Below are 17768 nucleotides of genomic sequence, written 5' to 3' on the forward strand. Positions count from 1 at the left end.
AAGCACTCCCCCATATAATACAATTTACTTAGGAGATAATTAAGTCAAGTACTATACTAAACTCAATTATCTCCAAACACAATTTTTTACAAAACCCCCAAAAGACCTTAAAACACATAAAATCCACACAAATGTTACATCACCTGATAGCCCTGATCTGGGTGACCTACATATCCAAAAATCACCCAGATCAGTTCAGGGGTTCAGAAATTTTATGGAAGTCATGTATTTGACCGACCGCAGGCATGGTCCCATGCCCAAAACAGTTCCAGAGAATCAGGGCTTGCGGCCGGTCTAGTTTGGTAGTTTGCAAACGAACAAACTACCGAACACAGTCAATAGTCTTACCCTGGAGCTTGTTCCCTTCATCCAGACGAATGATCTCACAGAACAGTGCCCTTCTAAGCTGAATAGAAACGAACACAGGCGGTGTTCAGGGGTTTCTGTATCCGATTTTAGTTCCAGGAGACTCATGCCCAAACACCGCTGCCTGCGTTCATGCGAAAATGATGGCCGCCACCTCGTGGTTGTCTATAGGAATTGCAGCCACTCAGACGAACAATTAGAACACTGTGGTGAGAAACGTTCCAAGTTGTTAATAGGTGTTAACAAGCTCCAGGGTGGTCTCTGTTCGTGCGGTTGTTCGGTAAACTAACCAGAGCCTGTTTGAAGTATTTTAGCCAGGTCTAATGCAGGGGCCGTAGTCACAGAGTAAAAGGCTGGCGAGTAGTCCCCTCCAACCCCCAGTGTCGAAGTGGCTTTTGCCACAATTCCTTTTTCACAATTTTGAAAAAACAGAATCGTAGCGAGGCAGGGAGATTCAGTATAGGAAAACAGACTCAAGGATTACAGCATTTGAGAATGGTTTAACCCCTTTAAGGTGAGCCAACGCCAGGGACCTCCTGGCACTATAGCAACTTCATTTTGACGGTGCCCAGAGTGTTCTTTTAATAAAAAAATAAATATGCTTAGTTTCATGACTACATATATATATATATATATATATATATATATATATATATATATATATATGTATATATATATATGGCACCCACTCCCCTAAAAAAATAATTTTTTTAAAACTACTTTTAAAATCCTAATGTCTGAAATATTTCCATAACATTATTTGCCTTTAAATAATTGCTTTTGCATGCCTATTGTTTTAATGATGCATTGTGATATTGTAAAGTAGCAATTACTGCTTGATGGAACTACTGAATATGTACTATATGTGTGTTAGTCTGCCCCCACAGACTGTTTATAGATAATGTGTTCCAGCTATTGTACTTAGACCAACTTAATGTGTTTGCGTCTTGGACAGAATATGCAGTATATTAAACTGCTAAAGCATTTTTGTGGTTTTGCATAACAGATTACATTGCCTAATTAAATGCCAATCAATTTGCAGCACGTTAACAAAAATATATCAATGGACAAATGTTATACTGTTATGTTGTTTTCACCAAGAATGTTAGATTTTTTTTCTGTCAAGCTGCTTCTGGAGGCTAAAAACTGTTATTAGTAATCTGGGTTATTTGCATGGCAGGTAACAAATAGTGAAATGAAAACCGTTGGCAGTGTGAGAGTTAGGAAATGTTGCAGACTCTCCAGTAGGTGGAGCTTTGAAATAATAAAAAAAAATGTTAGGTCTGCTACTAGCACCCCCTAGGCCAGTGATGGTGAACCTTTTTGAGCCCGAGTGCCCAAACCGCAATGCATGCCAACTTTTTTCCTCAAAGTGCCAACACGGCAATTAAACCTGAATACTGAGGTTTAAGTTTAGAAAAAAAACAACTTATACAGTTGTCCGAACTAATTAACATCTTTTGTTTTAAAAGAAGAACACAACAGAGAGTTCAATGATACAAATTTTAAATAATGATATAAATAGATAAAATGAAGCTTATTTTTATTAGTATCTCCAACAAATGCAATACATACACACAGACTGCTATTATAATTATTATTATTGCAATTTATATAGCGCCAACAGATTCCGTAGCGCTTTACAATATTATGAGAGGGGATTTAACTATAAATAGGACAATTACAAATAAACTTACAGGAACAATAGGTTGAAGAGGACCCTGCTCGATCGAGCTTACATTCTATAGATTCTGCTGAACACATTCACACACCGACTGTTTAATGCATACACACACCGACATACACACAAGCTGCTAAATACACACACATTCCGCTGAATACATACACACAGTCCTCTGAATACACTGTGATCCTTGTTTGTAGATAGCACGGTCCTCTAGGGTAAACAACAGGCACAGTCCTTTGGCTTTCATATAATCCAGGCAACTTTATTTGTAAGTCCACACAGGAGACAGCAGTAAATGAAAACATAAATCCCTTTAAACAAAAACCTAGCTCGTCTGAGCACAGCCTAATATTAGGTTTCCTATCTCTCAGGGGTTAAACTAAACAAAACAATATTGGTTTCACCAACCTAGAGTCTTTGTCCACTCTCAGCACTCCCAGTGCTCCAAGCCAGCCATGACTGCTTCACTTTCTGCACTCCCGGTGCTCCAAGCCAGCCTTGACTGCTTCCCTTTCTGCACTCCCAGTGCTCCAAGCCAGCCTTGACTGCTTCACTTTCTGCACTCCCAGTGCACACAGTCTCCTTGACTCTCTCTCACACTGGAGAGAACAGCCTCTCTCCTACCTGCTTCCTGGGAGGAAGCCAGCAATCCCCCCTGTACCTGCCTAGCAGGGAGGGGTTTATTCCCACTGCTACAGCTGATTATCTGCAGCTGAGCAGTGAGTTGGAGACAGTCCAAAAAACCCTGGCCTGGATCTATGTCTCGCAATAAAACCACTAAACTGTGGAGTGGAGCATTGGCCCACCCTTCTCTCCAAATGCTCCACCCCAGGGGCCCATAACTAAACAAAGCTTTGTGTTGTGCAATACACAAACTACATATACTCCCCCTGGGGTTAAATGGCTTCTCTGCCTTCACTTTATCACAACACACACAGAAACATACACACAGACTGCTGAGTTCACACAGACTGCTGAATACACACACAGTCTGCTGAATACACTCACACACAGACTGCTGAATACACACACACATACTGCATTGAAGGGTGCAGTGTGTGTGTGAGGGGCGCTGTGTGTGTGTGTGAGTGAAGGGTGCTGTGTGTGGGGGAGGAGTGCTGTGTGGGATGGAGGAGTGCTGTGTGGGGGGTGCTGTATGTGGGAGGTAAGGGTGCTGTGTGTGTGGGAGGTAAGGGTGCTGTGTGTGGGGGACACAGCCATCCCTGATGGTCTGGTGGTGGTAAGTATATGTCTGAGAAGCAGCTCTCCTGTCCTCCTGCGCTATACTGTGTGGAGCGTTGCCATGGTAACGCTCGGCAACGCTCCACATCGTGCTCGTGAGAGGACAGAAGAGCTGCTTCCTAGATCCCTCCCCCTGCTTCCGGGTCCTCCCCATATGAAAGCAGAGTAGGCGCCTGCCGTTTTGGGCAGGCAGGTGCCTACTCTGCATTGCTGCCGGCAGCAAGTGGCCCCCTCCCCCGGCGACCTATGGCCGCATGCCCACAGAGAGGGCCTGGCGTGCCACAGGTTCGCCATCACTGCCCTAAGTGACAACCTTCAGCACTACAGACTACATCTCCCACAATACTCTTACAGCCATAATGCTGGCAAAGCATCATAAAAGGTGTACTCCAAAACATCTGTGGTGCTGAATGTGGCGGGACCGCTGCCTGTTCATGCATTGCCTTGTTATAAGTTGTGTGTTTCCCTGCTGTTTCGTATAAATGTGCTTGCTCCCCATTTGGGAGGTTTTCCTCAAAGGGAATTCATTCACCTCTCGAACTGGGACCACCCTGATACCTCATTTAGAATGTTTGTTTAGAACTTTCGCACCTCGTAACAAGGTGTCAAAACCACACACAGCAAGGAAAACCTCGGCGCGTCCCACCCCTGGGTAGCAGCCATTTAGTATATACGAACTCCATCCAGGGGGAGTATTCATGGATTGCTTTCTACCTTGTTCGGTTCCTAAACGAGTACCTCCCCCGTGCCAAATGGAATGTTTGCACCAATCAATTAGAACGTTCACAACTCGCAACATAAGTGTGAAACCGCAAGGGAAGTAATTAATGCGTGCTTCCCTGGGTGGCCGCCATTCGTATAGATGAACGCCAACCAGGGGGAGCAGTCGTACCCCGAAAGGAGATGCGTCCCTTGCCTGGTTTCACACAGTTTCACACAGTTTCACACAGGGACCCCGCGAATGGAGGCTGTGCGAGGCAGGTACCATTACGGGGGTCCCTGGAGATTGATGTGGTCATCCTTTAGGGGACAATGGGGGATTTGGTGGGCTATCTGTACCTGGGGAACAAAGAGGCAGGGGGTTTCCCGCGCTGTGCTTCCCAGGTACAGAGGCTCATGGGAGGAAGACACTTAGTGGCGGGCTTTCTAAGCCTGAGAGACAAAGGGCCAACTACCCCCCTCCCCCTTCTCTCGTGCTTTGGCTCCCAGACATGAAGGATCCTTGGAAGAAGACCCCCTGTTACTAGATGTGGGAAACCCTGTGGCGGGAACAAGGGACAAGGGACCAGAGTTCCTGTCCTGCGCTGGGACCCCTGGGAGGGGGAGGATCCTGGGAGGGGACAATGTTCTTGTGTGGTGTCCACTCCTTGCATGGGGAAAAGTATTAAGCAGTTCAGACAGACAAAGGTTAATTAAGGAAATCCAGGAAGCAAACAGTATTACCAGAGTCCAGGCAGGCAGGGGTTAATTCAGGGAATCCAGGCAGGTGAGGGTAATCAGATAACTTCAGGCAGGATCTGGCTCTGTACTCTAGGGAGACAACAAAACAACTGAGCACAGACCCTAGGGTGGACTTTGCTTGAATAGGGTAGAGGTAATGGCAGCTCTTGTACAAGCAGGGGTCTCAGGGTCTATATACCTGGAAGGCTCCTGTGGGTGAGTAGGTGTCTACACCCCCCTATGTGCATAGGACGCTATGTCTATTTGTTTATTTAACTGAAACCTACTGTTCACCACACTGCTCTCAGGAAAACCAGAATTAGTCCCCCAGGGTTCTGACAGCCTGAGGGGGTCCTGGGATAGTGTGGGGGACATGGCATGCATGCCACTTAATCTGTCCACCAGAGGGGAGGCACACCGATGGATGGGCAGAGTCTGCCTTCCTCCCCTTGCATGCTGCAACCCACGTGGTGCGGCCGAGGCAACCGGAGAAGGAGCGACATGCCTTCTCAGCCGAGGAGTAGAGAAGACAGCCAGCAAATGGGGGGTAGGTGAAGCGCATCTCTCACTCCCGGGACGCCAAGAAACGTGGCATCCGGGGAGTAAATGCTTGTAAGATTGCTTACTTGTTCATTTTCTTTCTGTAATTTTCACTCAATATTCATATACTTTTTGTTTCATTCTTGTCATTGTCTTATTTGTCCTACAATAGGTATGTAGCACCCTTTGGGTCTTTGAACATTGAAGTATTTTAATGATAATTAACGCCTTAAGGACACAGCTTCAGTAGTAAATGCCAGTATGACGGTAAAGTTCGGTAATGTGTCCTTAAGGGATTGAATATTATCAGGTAGAATAATTAACTAAAACAGTTTCTAAAATAAACTTGCACCGGGATCTCTGTCCCCTAAACACATCTATCATCTACGGATAACGGTCAGTCGTCTATCGGTAACCTCGATCATACCTGAAGGGAGCTATAGTGGCCTATATTGAATGGCCTTAAAACCAGGTGGTATGCACCATGTACCATATGTGGTGGACATGCCCCTTAATTAAACCAATTGGTCAATGGTTGGAGACATAACTTCCGAGCTATTACACATTAACTCTTGTAACCTTACCAGAGTGGTGGCTCTCTTTTTTATGTAGCAAGTGGAAATGACTAAAATTGATTTGAAAAACTTATTTTAAAGGGACACTATAGTCACCAGAAAAATTACAGCTTATTGTATTTGTTCTGGTGAGTAGAATCATTCCCTTCATGTTTTTGCAGTAAACACTTTTCACAGAAAATGCAATGTTTACATTACAGCCTATGGATACCTCCACTAGCCACTTCTCAGATGACTACTTCAGGTGCTTTATGGGACAGTGTTGCACAGTGTGCAGCACTGCCATTCAGTGTCTTCACCCTCTGCATGGAGAAACTAAACTTTCCTCATAGAGATGCAGTGACTCATTGTATCTCTCTGATGAGATGCTGATTGGCCAGGGCTGCGTTAGGCTTGTGCTGGCTCTGACCCTGATCTGCCTCCTTGACAAGCTCAGCAAATCCAATGTGAAAACATTGTTATTGGCTCAGAACACAACTTCTGATGATGTCAGCCAAGCAGGCAGATCCAGCAGGTAAGATTTTTCTATATTGAGGGGCAGGGGGGGCTAGATTGTGGTTTAAACACTGTAGGGTGAGTAATACATGTTTGTGTTCCTGACCCTATATGGTTCCTTTAAGTTTTAATAGCAATTGATTCTTTGATAGTGAACACATTTAAATCACTCCATTCTCTATTAAGTACACTCATAAATCAAATCACATTAAATCGGTCTTAAGAAGAGATGGACACATGGACTTTCAAGGGATTATCCCTTTACAAAACAGGGCACTAAATGCTAGGATATGTGTTTTGTTGAATATAATGCCCCCCCCCCCCCCCTCCACCCTTCCTTCCCAGTTACCCACTCATTTAAATAATCTAGTTACTGATGCATTAGGTTAAATAAAAAAACAGTTATTAGTCAGTGGCCGAGTCACACAATATAGTCTCTGGGGAGCAGAGCTTGATTTTATGATTTAGTTCCTTACATTTTAAGAATTTGCTCTATATTGTGTACAGTGTGTCAAACACCAGTTAGGAAATAAAACGTACGAAGTCAGGCATGCTTAAACAAATCTAGTTGAATAGCAATTACTTAGATGAATAGGTGAATGTATGGAAGGCCAATTGTATCAATGTGTTTTCTGTATGGTTTTGCATGCCAATTGCCAGTTCATGTGTATAGTTTGTGTTATTGAAAACTATGACGTATACCCAATTGTGATGTTAGTGTTTGAGAAATGCAGCTGCTTAATCTGTAACCTATTTCTGCCTCAAGGCGACTACAAACAAAAATACAAATTGTCAAATTAAAAAAATAAAATAAATAAACATAGAAAAGGGGAGTAGTCCCCTGCTTTCTGTGGTGTTTACTTGATTTTTGGTATTTTATTCCATTCATTACCACAGAATACTTTGATAAACCTGGGATTTTCGGTATTAACCACAAACAAATTCTGTACAGGTACAGTAGTTTATGGATATAGTTTTTATGTATTTTCAATGTGAGGTCTCCACAACTGGACAAAATATTCTACAAATTGCGGCCTTGTTTTAATATTATCGGATACGTTTTTCAAATTATTTAAGATTTTTAAATGAACTTTGAAAATTACTTTGTCAAGATATTACAATATCAAAATATATATCATATATAAATACCGTATTTATTGGCATATAACACGCACTTTTTCTCCGTGAAAATAGGGGGCAAATGATGTGTGCGTGTTATACGCCGATATACATATTTTTTGCTCCATAAGACGCACTTTGTTTCCCCTCAAAAGTGAGGGGAAATGTCTGTGCGTCTTATGGAGCGAATGTGAAAGTTTACTTACCTGTCTTGAAGCGTGGGCCGGTGTTCAGCGCGCACCGCGGTACTGGAACTTCAATTTCAGGTTCCGGTTTCGGGCGGGACTGAAAGGAAGTGCGCACTCAGTGTGCACACTTCCTTTCAGTCCCGCCGAAAACCGGAACATGAAATTGAAGTTCCTGTACCGCGGTGCGCGCTGTGAAGCCAGCCCACGCTTCAAGACAGGGAAGTAATTATGGGACAAGGGGAGGGAAAGTGCACTATGGGACAAGGGGAGGGGGGGACACTATGGGAGGGGGGGGAGAACACTATGGGATGAGGGGGGGAACACTATGGGAGGGGGTGGAAAATACTATGGGGGGGGAGAATACTATGGAAAGGGGGGGACACTATGGGATGAGGGTGGGGGAACACTATGGGAGGGGGGGGAATACTATGTGAGGGGGGGGAATTTCCTTCTTAAAATGAGGTGCGTGTTATACGCCGATAAATACGGTATATATCAATATATAAAAAAATAAGATATTTTTCAAAATAATAAATCATTTAAAAATATTAAATCAAGGCTCTAGTAATTAGGTGGTCAATTAGTGTGCAGGGATCATTTGATCAAAATCCTGGAAATAACCAGGAATAACCATTTGAGGATTAATGTGTAGTGTTCTACTATAAGATGTTTCTATAAGACACTGCTATAAGTTGTATACTGCAATTTATCATCAATCGTAAAAAAAACAAAAAAAAAAAAAAACAGGTTCTCTATACAATTTGGTATTAAAAAATGTATTTATAGTTTAATGGAAAAAAACTCACAGTATTTTGTAGTTTGAGGCTAGGAACTCTGGATAACATTGTCCTTACTTGAATGACTTTATTTACTGAACAAAACTGTATGTATTCTCCTAGTACAACTATATTGATCACGCTTTGCCAAATGAGTAGGTTTCCAGAGAGTTGTAAAAATTAATTGCTGGTATAAAGTCTTCACACTCTTCAAAGAAAAAAAATGGTCTTCAGTGTATTTTTGTATTAGCTTCATAATCTATAATTAGGTATCAACACCAACTTTTTAAACCACAAATCGCCATACACCTATTGGCTTTTATTAGTTTTTGCTAAAAAATTAAATTTACTTAAAGGACCACTATAGGCACCCAGACCACTTCAGCTTAATGGTTGCCTGATCCAGCTAGGGTTAACCCTTTTTTTTTTTTTTTTTTATAAACAATGCAGTATGTTATATCCTTATGGGATTTTATTCTTATAATGCAGTATTGTGATAATCCTTATAGGATTTTTTCTTATAATGCAGTTTGTTATATCCTTATGGGATTTTATTCCTATAATGCAGTTTGTTATATCCTTATGGGATTTTATTCTTATAATGTAGTTTGTTATATCCTTATGGGATTTTATTCTTATAATGCAGTTTGTTCTATCCTTATGGGATTTTATTCTTATAATGCAGTATGTTATATCCTTATGGGATTTTATTCCTATAATGCAGTTTGTTATATCCTTATGGGGTTTTATTCTTATAATGCAGTTTGTTATATCCTTATGGGATTTTATTCTTATAATGCAGTTTGTTATATCCTTATGGGATTTTATTCCTATAATGCAGTTTGTTATATCCTTATGGGATTTTATTCCTATAATGCAGTTTGTTATATCCTTATGGGATTTTATTCTTATAATGCAGTTTGTTATATCCTTATGGGATTTTATTCCTATAATGCAGTATGTTATATCCTTATGGGATTTTATTCCTATAATGCAGTTTGTTATATCCTTATGGGGTTTTATTCTTATAATGCAGTTTGTTATATCCTTATGGGATTTTATTCCTATAATGCAGTTTGTTATATCCTTATGGGATTTTATTCCTATAATGCAGTTTGTTATATCCTTATGGGATTTTATTCTTATAATGTAGTTTGTTATATCCTTATGGGATTTTATCCTTATAATGCAGTTTGTTATATCCTTATGGGATTTTATTCTTATAATGCAGTTTGTTCTATCCTTATGGGATTTTATTCTTATAATGCAGTATGTTATATCCTTATGGGATTTTATTCCTATAATGCAGTTTGTTATATCCTTATGGGGTTTTATTCTTATAATGCAGTTTGTTATATCCTTATGGGATTTTATTCTTATAATGCAGTTTGTTATATCCTTATGGGATTTTATTCCTATAATGGAGTTTGTTATTGTCAGGATCCCGCGGACGGCTGCGAGGGGAGGCTGCAGTCCGCTCGCGGCACTCACCGTCCAGCCGTCCGCGGTCCCCTTCCTGCCATGTGTTCGGCGGGCGGCATCCTCCCAGCCACGGATGCCGCCCGCGTCTTCCTCCAAGTCCCCCAGCAGCAGCATGCATGACGCTGCACGCTGGGAGACCGCCCAATTTGTTACACGCCGGGGTCAGTCATCTGACCCGGCGTTAAAGACACAGTGCCTCAATCACAGTGGGAGGTTTAGATATCTCCCACGTGTGATTGTTAATTCTGATTGAAAATTATCCAATCAGAATTAACCTTCTGGTTTAAATACTTACCTTTCCTGTTCCTCCCTGCCCTGTTGTGGTCTTTGCTTTATAGTATTGATACTGAACGTGTGCTTTCTGGTTACGTACTCTCTGGCTTGTTATACTGACTTTGTGACTTTCTCCTACCCTTTGACCTCGGCTTGTTTCTCGTTATTCTGTTTTCTGGTTCCCCTTACTCGGCTTGTCTCCTGACTATTCTGTGTGTGCTTAGCCCGGCCACTCTAAGGTCCCGTACTGCACACTTTCTATGTGTGTGTCTGTGTGTGTGTGTTAGCGTGTTGGGTTCCCCAAATCGTGACAGTTATATCCTTATGGGATTTTATTCCTATAATGCAGTTTGTTATATCCTTATGGGATTTTATTCTTATAATGCAGTTTGTTATATCCTTATGGGGTTTTATTCTTATAATGCAGTTTGTTATATCCTTATGGGATTTTATTCCTATAATGCAGTTTGTTCTATCCTTATGGGATTTTATTCTTATAATGCAGTATGTTATATCCTTATGGGATTTTATTCCTATAATGCAGTTTGTTATATCCTTATGGGGTTTTATTCTTATAATGCAGTTTGTTATATCCTTATGGGATTTTATTCTTATAATGCAGTTTGTTATATCCTTATGGGATTTTATTCCTATAATGCAGTTTGTTCTATCCTTATGGGATTTTATTCTTATAATGCAGTATGTTATATCCTTATGGGATTTTATTCTTATAATGCAGTTTGTTATATCCTTATGGGATTTTATTCCTATAATGCAGTTTGTTCTATCCTTATGGGATTTTATTCTTATAATGCAGTATGTTATATCCTTATGGGATTTTATTCCTATAATGCAGTTTGTTATATCCTTATGGGATTTTATTCTTATAATGCAGTTTGTTATATCCTTATGGGATTTTATTCTTATAATGTAGTTTGTTATATCCTTATGGGATTTTATCCTTATAATGCAGTTTGTTATATCCTTATGGGATTTTATTCCTATAATGCAGTTTGTTATATCCTTATGGGATTTTATTCTTATATTGCAGTTTGTTATATCCTTATAGGATTTTATTCTTATAATGCAGTTTGTTATATCCTTATGGGATTTTATTCCTATAATGCAGTTTGTTCTATCCTTATGGGATTTTATTCCTATAATGCAGTTTGTTATATCCTTATGGGATTTTATTTTTATAATGCAGTTTGTTATATCCTTATGGGATTGTATTCCTATAATGCAGTTTGTTATATCCTTATGGGATTTTATTTTTATAATGCAGTATGTTATATCCTTATGGGATTTTATTTTTATAATGCAGTTTGTTATATCCTTATGGGATTTTATTCTTATAATGCAGTTTGTTATATCCTTATGGGATTTTATTCTTATAATGCAGTTTGTTATATCCTTATGGGATTTTATTCCTATAATGCAGTTTGTTATATCCTTATGGGATTTTATTCTTATAATGCAGTTTGTTATATCCTTATGGGATTTTATTCCTATAATGCAGTTTGTTATATCCTTATGGGATTTTATTCTTATAATGCAGTTTGTTATACCCTTATGGGATTTTATTCCTATAATGCAGTTTGTTATATCCTTATGGGATTTTATTTTTATAATGCAGTATGTTATATCCTTATGGGATTTTATTTTTATAATGCAGTTTGTTATATCCTTATGGGATTTTATTCTTATAATGCAGTTTGTTATACCCTCATGGGATTTTATTCCTATAATGCAGTTTGTTATATCCTTATGGGATTTTATTCTTATAATGCAGTTTGTTATATCCTTATGGGATTTTATTCCTATAATGCAGTTTGTTATATCCTTATGGGATTTTATTCTTATAATGCAGTTTGTTATATCCTTATGGGATTTTATTCCTATAATGCAGTTTGTTATATCCTTATGGGATTTTATTCTTATAATGCAGTTTGTTATACCCTTATGGGATTGTATTCCTATAATGCAGTTTGTTATATCCTTATGGGATTTTATTTTTATAATGCAGTTTGTTATATACTTATGGGATTTTATTCTTATAATGCAGTTTGTTATACCCTCATGGGATTTTATTCCTATAATGCAGTTTGTTATATCCTTATGGGATTTTATTCTTATAATGCAGTTTGTTATATCCTTATGGGATTTTATTCTTATAATGCAGTTTGTTATATCCTTATGGGATTTTATTCCTATAATGCAGTTTGTTATATCCTTATGGGATTTTATTCTTATAATGCAGTTTGTTATATCCTTATGGGATTTTATTCCTATAATGCAGTTTGTTATATCCTTATGGGATTTTATTCTTATAATGCAGTTTGTTATACCCTTATGGGATTTTATTCCTATAATGCAGTTTGTTATATCCTTATGGGATTTTATTTTTATAATGCAGTATGTTATATACTTATGGGATTTTATTTTTATAATGCAGTTTGTTATATCCTTATGGGATTTTATTCTTATAATGCAGTTTGTTATACCCTTATGGGATTTTATTCCTATAATGCAGTTTGTTATATCCTTATGGGATTTTATTCTTATAATGCAGTATGTTATATCCTTATGGGATTTTATTCCTATAATGCAGTTTGTTATATCCTTATGGGATTTTATTCCTATAATGCAGTATGTTATATCCTTATGGGATTGTATTCCTATAATGCAGTATGTTATATCCTTATGGGATTTTATTTTTATAATGCAGTTTGTTATATCCTTATGGGATTTTATTCTTATAATGCAGTTTGTTATATCCTTATGGGATTTTATTCTTATAATGTAGTTTGTTATATCCTTATGGGATTTTATTCCTATAATGCAGTTTGTTATATCCTTATGGGATTTTATCCTTATAATGCAGTTTGTTCTATCCTTATGGGATGTTATTCCTATAATGCAGTTTGTTATATCCTTATGGGATTTTATTCTTATAATGCAGTATGTTATATCCTTATGGGATTTTATTCCTATAATGCTGTTTGTTATATCCTTATGGGATTTTATTCATATAATGTAGTTTGTTATATCCGTATGGGATTTTATTCTTATAATGTAGTTTGTTATATCCTTATGGGATTTTATTCATATAATGTAGTTTGTTATATCCGTATGGGATTTTATTCTTATAATGTAGTTTGTTATATCCTTATGGGATTTTATTCATGTAAATGCAATACTGTTATATCCTTATGGAATTTTATTCATGCAAATGCAGTATGTTATAGTCCTTGTGGGATTTTCTTAAGTGCCTGTACTTCAGATCATCACTGTTTCTTCATCTATAATTGTTGGCCTCTATCCCCTTGATCTTGCCTCCCTGTCCGTTTTTCCCACTCTGTATATTTCCGTTTCTAATGTGTTATCCTAATGTGTTGGATTACAAGAGGGTGCGGCCCCCATCACGTTGATCTGAGAATGATATTATATTTTCAAGAACTGAGAGCGAACCCCTCTCATATATGGAACCGGACACTGATTTGTTATTAGAGGGCGCGGCCCTCCCTCAACCTCAGCCAATACTGAGTTGGATACAGAGGACATGTTTTGAGTGACACATTCTCGTAGAGGGAACCGGTCATGGATGTAGACTCTGTTATTTGGCTATTAACGGGTGCAGCCCGCTCAGACTATCAGCCGGAAGCTGACACAGAGTTCAGGTAGTATTATTAGAGGGCGCGGCTCTCTCATACACTCAACGCACTACGGTGCCGTCCATTTGTTAATCACACAAGCTTGTACCTGTACAGGACCACAATGACTGCATAGAGGGGCGTCCCTCCTGCATTCAATTAGTCCCAACGACCGTGCTACCGTTTTCAATATAGATCATGCAGGATATACATATTTAGACTGGATCCCTCTTTTTCACCTCCTGTAATGGATCTACTGGATCCGGACCACTGTACCACACGCGAGAAATAATCACAGAGGTATATTGGGGGTGACTCCCGCTTATTTACAAACATTCCTGGAGACAGTACGGCTAACAGATGAGCCTCAGGTATTACAAGAGTGCAGGTTTTGGTATATTCTGCGCTATATAAAACAGACAATTGCTTTCTGTTTTAGATATCCAGGCCATTGTGAACAAACTGCACAGACAGTTTTTCCCATATCTAGATGACATGATACTGAGACCTTCATGGAGCAAACGGGCACTGCCTTGCTCAGTGACAAAACTCTGGAAGGTCCGCTACCCGGTCTGCAGGTACACCGTATGCATGGATCGCATGGAAAGACCGGAAACCCCAGTTGACTTGAGTTCCCTGGTCATTACAATCTTGGGATAAGATGACAGGACTGCCCCTACTCCTCTGAATACATATCTGGAGCACATGGTTCGGAGAGAGAGGGCCCTCCGTCTATACTCTATATCCCTCATGGGAGCCATCTTGGTTTGGGTTCTCGCTAACCCACCTTTTCAACTACCATCAAGGAGACCTACGAGACTCTATGGAGGAACCCGGTGTGCTCTGACTCCTACACGAACGTCAAAGTCGGGTTGCAACCTACCGCTGGAGTACGGCTCAGGATGTGTAGCAGACTCAGATAGGGCTGCCGACATTCTCAAACGGGACAACACATGATTTGGATGGTTGAAGCTAGACCCTTGTTTTTTGTTATATCTGCTCTCTGGAGTCACGTGTCATGAGCGAAGGGACCTTACGCCTTGCCTGCGTATTGGAGAGCGCTGTGTGTTCGCGGGACTCCAAGCTAAGAAGGGAGGTATCCCTCTATAGGGAGACCTTGACTTTGGTTATCAATTCACATTCCTGGGTCTCTTGACCTAGGGCCTACTCTGTGAGATATGTACCCGGACAGTCAGTTTTGTAGGTGGCGTTTAGACCAGGAACCCCTACACAAATTTTGACAGGTCGGGCATGGAACAAGATCGTACTATGGGTAATCAGATTATTTCACTCTCTCACTACAGCACGTGAGGACTCTTCGTGATTATGCAGGTCCCAATCACCATTGGATCCGTGCTTCTTATCACTCTTAGACGATGACATATCTGGATGGGAATCTCAACTCCGGTTTCCGTTTCCCATCCCTTTGAATATTTCAGGGATTCACTATTCCCAGAATAGTCGACCACCATTCCACCACACAAGTTCAGTTTGGGACCCTGACTGGAAGTCCTTTTGTAGTCTTTTCTCTATCGCAGGATTGCACAGTCCATTTGGAATATTGGAATCACTTAGGATACGGCTAGTTTAACCACACTCTTGCCTGCATAATAAATTTACTCTTGGACGAGACATCTCACTGAAACGAAAGATCCTACTCGGTTCTATTATGGAAGTGGTGGTGGACTTAGGCGCATTCCTTGAGATTGGAGATCTACCTGCAAGGCCACATCGCCGGATGACCCTGGCACAATCGGAGGAACCACATCAAGAGTTGAGACATGATGGCAGTTCCTTCTCACGGCCCTAAGTCCGCAAATGACCTTCAATTTTACAACTACAGGAAAATGGCTAATAGGTCAGCTTGGCAGCTCATGGACCGACTGCTAGGAAACAGGCCGCAACCCCACGTACAATGGATCTATCAGCGGATGGTGTTTTTACCATATTTGGGATGCTTCGTCAACTGGCATTTTCATCAATCCGTCTACTGTCGTTTATCGCATTTGGAAAGTCCATTTAGGATTGCTCTGATATCTCCAGGAATAGGTACCAGCGAAACAAACAGCATTGGATTTGTTGAATGAGCGTTAAAACAGCAAATATGAAGCCTCCTGTCATGTTATAAAATTGTAGATTATGCTAGCTTTAGTGTACCTATAATCTTAATTTTATTAATGACAGGAGGCGAGTATTTCCCACCCATTCTTATCCCTCCCTTGTTTAATGTTAATAGTTTGGATTAATCAGGTACGTATGCAACTCTGCTTGTTGTCTCTGCTACCTGTCACTTGTTTCTTATGTCTGTTTTTCATAAGTAAGGTTGGGATATATACATATTAAGGTAATTTTGGTTGCTACATGTTTATTCAGAATACATTTGGATAATCAACCTGTTCGATTCTGTTTTTCTTTAGTTTTAGTTTACAGTCCATAAACGCTATCTGGTGTGGCAGTTCTTGTCGGAGGATGGGCATTGTTGTATTCATCATATTTAGGACTTTGTTTCTTCCCCATTGTGTTTTTCTGCCTTTATTCTGTTTTTGTTGCAGCTTGAAATAGGAAATGATGCATGGGGAGGGGAGTTTTATAGTACTTAACTTTTTTCTGATTGGTTGTTTTTCTGTGCTGCTGTGGAGTTCTAGTAAAGAGAGACTTAAGCAAATACTCGCCTCCTGTCACTAATAAAATTAAGATTATAAATACACTAAAGCTAGCATAATCTACAATTACAGCATATTATTCTTAATACAGTTACATTGAGGGTCTATTGCCTTGACATAATATTAAAGTGACTTGAGAACTAACAAATTTAAAGCCAATATATCAGAGTTAAAAATACTAAATTCATCTGCATGTAAGATGTTCTGCAAATCCATTTATATTTTCATTATGTTTGCAAGTTATATACATTAAAATTACTTGGATAGTAGCCTCATTTAGGATGTCTAAAGTGGAGTTCCACCACATGCTGACATCCTGTTGTAGACAGTGTGTGGGTAGCCCTCTTTTCTCTTGTTCCAGCATTAAAAATTGGCTAGCAATCACACTAAAGTGGAAATGCCAGCAATCCTCCTGTAATGCTCAAATCTGATTTACACCACCGTGTTGGCTTCTTGCATTATAGAGCACACCTACAAAGGAACCATCTTAACAAGCTTTGACCATGTTAGAAACTCCATAGGTGACCACAAAGCAAAAGTGCAGATTGGTGCCTGCCGCCAGCAATATATTTGCTGACGTGTGCTTTTCACCCGTCACTTTAGCATGTAAACAGAGCGATTGATAGCCATGACATTCACTCCAAGCCTGACATGCTTCTAAGGTTGAGCCTCGTCCACTCCACCACAATGCCCAGGTAGAGTGGGCTGCCACCAGTTTGCCCTCAAGGAAAGGAAAGCATGCTGGACACTATGAGCACCCTGTAAATCTGTGGTCCATCCACTAATCTACAGCCTTAACCAGCTGCTCCTTCAATAGTAGTACGCAGCTATGGTACAGTAATAGGGCTATCTTCCTGCCGATTATTAATCGTGACCAAAGTACATATTGTGAAAAAAGGGCCTGAATCAGCTGCTTAAAGGGACTTTCTTATATCATTTAAAAGGAAGCTCCCAATACAGTGATCAGTTGTTAGTCTGCTGTTGTTTTGACATGCCCTGGCATGAGATCAAACAAATATTCATGAGTAGACTGGTGGACTCTGGGATAATGTGGACTTGGAATCTGTCTGTCCCTGTCACCTAGTGGCATTATGTTCAGTATATCCCCTTTTATGCCTTAAGGGTGGTAGTTGGTTGCACAGAATCAGATACAGCACCAGTAGACCTGCTGCCTTCCATGGTACCTTCTGTTTTTGCTTGTTCGCTCAATAATACAGACTTGTGGTGTCTTTGCAGATGTTGGACAGACTTGAACAAATGTAGGTGTGG

The sequence above is a fragment of the Pelobates fuscus genome, chromosome 2 (genome assembly GCF_036172605.1).
Source record: "Pelobates fuscus isolate aPelFus1 chromosome 2, aPelFus1.pri, whole genome shotgun sequence".
In the NCBI taxonomy this organism is placed as follows: Eukaryota; Metazoa; Chordata; class Amphibia; order Anura; family Pelobatidae; genus Pelobates; species Pelobates fuscus.